We start from the raw sequence: 4,126 nt of genomic DNA, 5'->3' as shown, positions 1-4,126 counted from the left end.
AAGTGTAAGGAAAGAAACACTGGAGTCTGTTGAGATTTTGATAAATAATTTATTCTTTGTGTATAGGCGCGGGAGTGGCTGTGTGGTAAGTAGCTTGCTTACCAACCACATGGTTCTGCGTGGCACCTTGGGCAAGTGTCTTCTACTATAGCCTCGGGCCGACCAAAGCCTTGTGAGTGGATTTGGTAGACGGAAACTGAAAGAAGCCCCCGTATGTATGTATATATATATATATTTGTGTCTGTGTTTGTCCCTCCAACATAGCTTGACAACCGATGCTGGTGTGTTTACGTCCCCGTAACCTAGCGGTTCGGCAAAAGAGACCGATAGAATAAGCACTAGGCTTCCAAAGAATAAGTCCTGGGGTCGATTTGCTCGACTAAAGACGGTGCTCCAGCATGGCCACAGTCAAATGACTGAAACAAGTAAAAGAGTACAAGAAATGACAGTTGTTACTACGAGCGACAAAACGTCGAGAGAGATTTTGTTCTTGGTGAAGTTGTAGCAGATAAAGTATAGTTAATTGCTTACTGGCTACTGACTTCTGATATCGCTCGTCCTCCGACTGTTCATTGCTTTTGTATTGTTAGCTGCTGTCCGCTGTCTCTGTTTGTCAACTCCTACAGTGTTTGTCAATGCATTCTCTGCATCTAGTGTTCATGACGTACTCGATAGGCTCGGAATGAAGCGCGCGTGTAAAAAAAATTCATTGTCGGAGCCTATTCAACCGAAATCATGATTACTTAGATGTTGTTGATGACGTGCGCAATATTCTAGCAAGTCGTGATATCGGGCGATTGCTGAATATTCCCGTTACATGACTCCCCTGCCAGTGAAATTCTCAGTCACGATGAATCGAATGAAATGATAAGAATAGTGCAGTAAATGCAGAGGTGAAGTATATAAAAAAGCATGCCTCAGAAAAGGGTGAATGCAAGATTAAAAGTGTCGATGAAATTGCAGATACTATCAGAAGATGTTTTCGTGGAAAATGTCTTATGCATGAAGAACTGTACAAGCTTATGTTGAAATAGTTTGCAAAACCAGGAAAGTGAAAACTAAAAACATGACAAAAATATGTAAGGTCAGTGTAATATTGACAGAAAAATCTTTTTTTTTTTTTGTTTTTACGTACTGTAACACACAAATCAAAAAGGTCAGTGAACTCGAAGACTCGATCTTGTCACTGGAACAGATGTGGAGGTATCAGTTGAAGAATGTACTGATGTTGTCGCATAAGGTGGCAGAGTTGATGTTTCAGACTCAAGGTGGATCTTTTTTTAGGCTGTCGATGCTGATCGAGTCTTTGGCGTTCTGCAGAGAACTTTGAAGGCTCCTGAATGCGGTGGCTGAAATGGAGGTCGAATATCATCGTTCCGCACAAACACTTGAGTCCCTTGTTGAATATTCAATGGATAATTAGTGGTGACATACTGAGAACGCAGAGCAATAAATGGCAAAAGTGACATGTAGCCCCGCAGGCGATAAATGTAGTTTGCTGGGTCTGGATTGTCCTTGGGTGCAACAGAAGTGATCATTTGTCCAAGTAAAGAAAGTGTAGTGCCATACACAAGTTCGGCCGGAGTAGTAGCAATTTCTTCTTTGACAGTAGAACGAATTCCATGAAGAACGAGGAGTAGGTATTCCAGCCAATTGCTGTTGCGATAAGCTCTAAGAGCGGATTTCAGTTGTTGATGAAACTATTCCATCATACTGTTGGCTGCAGGATGGTAAGCAGTTGTAGGAGATCTTTTGCAACCTAAGAGGCATGTCAATTCCGAGAAGAGACTGGATTCGAGCTGACGTTCTTTGTTGTGATGATAGCAGGTGTGCCAAAACGTGAAATACAATGTTGAAGGAAAGCTTTAGCTATTGTTTCTGCTGTGGTATCTCGAAAAGGGATGACTTCAGGCCATCGAGAAAAACGATTCACACAAGTCAAAAGGTGTGTACAATTTTGAGACGGTGGCAGTGGTCCGACGAGATGGCAGAATCGTTAGCACGCCGTTACTTCTGAATTCAAGTTCCGCCGAGGTCGACTTTGCCTTTCATCCTTTCGGGATCGATTAAATAAGTTACGCACTGGGGATCGACGTAGTCGACTTAATCCCTTAGTTTGTCCTTGTTTGTCCCCTCTATGTTTAGCCACCTGTGAACAATAAAGAAATAAATATATACATGTTGAATACGTGCATCTGGTGTTGAGGTCTCCAGAAGTGATTTGACATAGCAAAGAATTTTCACTTTCTGACAAGGGACGCAATTCTTGGCCCATTCCTTGACATCCTTGCTGATACCAGCCCATACAAATCGGGCAGCGATCAGCTTCAGGGTGGAATTTACTCTAGGATGTGATGAATTGTACATAGCAGAAAAAGCAAAATGTCTATGCTTCGTGCCCCGTAGAAATGTCGCACCAAATATAACCAGGAGAAAAGAGTAGAGAAAGAAGTTCGAAAGAGAGGAGAGGGAAAATTTCGAAACTTGAGTTCTTCATTGTTTTCCTGGTCGGCGGCTAACTCTTGGAGATTGATAGAGGCAGTAGTGTGTAGTGCATCAATGTAGACACGAGAAAGTGCGTCAGCAGCAGAATTATCCGAGCCTTTAACGTGCCGAATATCGTGGTGTATCGTGATATAAAATTACGGTACCGAATTTCCTTTGGCTTGGAACGCAGAGAGTATGTTAGAGGCTTATGGTCAGTGTAGATAGAAAATACAGAAGTGTTTCACACTAAGGTACGCTGCTAACAATTCTCGGCCATAAGTACTATATTTCGTCTCGGCCGGTTTCAATCGCTTAGAGAAAAAGGAAAGTGGTTGCCAATTTCCATTAACATTCTGTTGAAGAACGCTACCAACACCAGCATCTTATGCATCAACTAGCAGAGTGGTGCACCAGGCTTCGGATGAACCAACATGGTAACCTCAGCTAATACCTTAATTTCATTAAAGGCCGCAAACAGTATTATCAAGAGTGATATGCTGGGTTTTTTTTTTTTCGATGTCAGAGAACATTCGTGAGTTCCGCTCAACGAAGAATAAACCAGCGATAAAAATTGATCAAGTCGATAAACTCTCTCAGCTTTCACAATGGAATAGGAGAGAGGGCGAATACCCTGAAAAGGTATATATTAGGTAGTGAGAAAGACGATCGAAAAGTAATTGCAGATGTTTTTTGTGCTCGTCTTCAATCGTGCTGGCAACAAGCAAGTAATCAATATATGCATAGACACAGGGTAAACTTCGGACTATGAAACACTAGAAAGTTGAAGCGTTGCGCAAACCAAATAGCATTTTGAGTAATTCGAAAAGGCCGACGGAATATCCTCCGTCTCGAAGGGTATCAGATTGTATGTTCGAACGAAATCAGTCATTGAAAACATCCTGACACCATACAGAGCGGAAGAAAAGTACTGTAAATGAGGTACAGGGTATTTATCGGCCTTCATTCGAGCATTCAACAGGCGATAGTCACCATTTGGTCATAAAACACCGGAAGATTTTTGCGGGACAATATGAAGGGGTGAGGCCTAATTACTGGTGGGTGGACGAACAATGCCCAGTTCCAATATATGCTTGATCTCAGCTTTGCAATCTTAGCGCGATTAGGAGTCGACGCGGTTTGGAAAGGACCTGTGGTCCATCAATAACAATATGGTGGGTCACAGAGTGGATGATTGGACGATTGTTAAACACAGGGCAAGTGATATCAGGACATTTGCGCAGAAGAGCGCCGTACTTGTTTGAACAAGAGGGGTTTAAGAAGACAGGACTGGAGACCAGTGGGGGATTTCACTAGTATATGATATTTGAAGTCAACTAACAAACCGAAATGATGTAAAAACAGTCCCAGCAGACGCAGTTGCAACAGCTTCTAATCACTTCGGCGCAGAAGCGGTTGCTCGGCAACAACACAATGAACCTAGTGATATTCAAGCAGCTGCTCAACAAGCGGTTACCAACCACTATCCAGCATTTCATCGTCGCTACGAAACAGTCAACTTGCGTACAGGATTTGGCAAAGCTGGCCGACAGCATTGCAGAAGTATCAACACCTCTAAAAGCTGCACGAGTAGCATACATACGTACATACATACATACATACATACATACATACATACATA

The sequence above is a fragment of the Octopus bimaculoides genome, chromosome 24, assembly GCF_001194135.2.
Source record: "Octopus bimaculoides isolate UCB-OBI-ISO-001 chromosome 24, ASM119413v2, whole genome shotgun sequence".
NCBI lineage: Eukaryota > Metazoa > Mollusca > Cephalopoda > Octopoda > Octopodidae > Octopus > Octopus bimaculoides.
Note: the sequence above shows the minus strand (reverse complement) of the source record.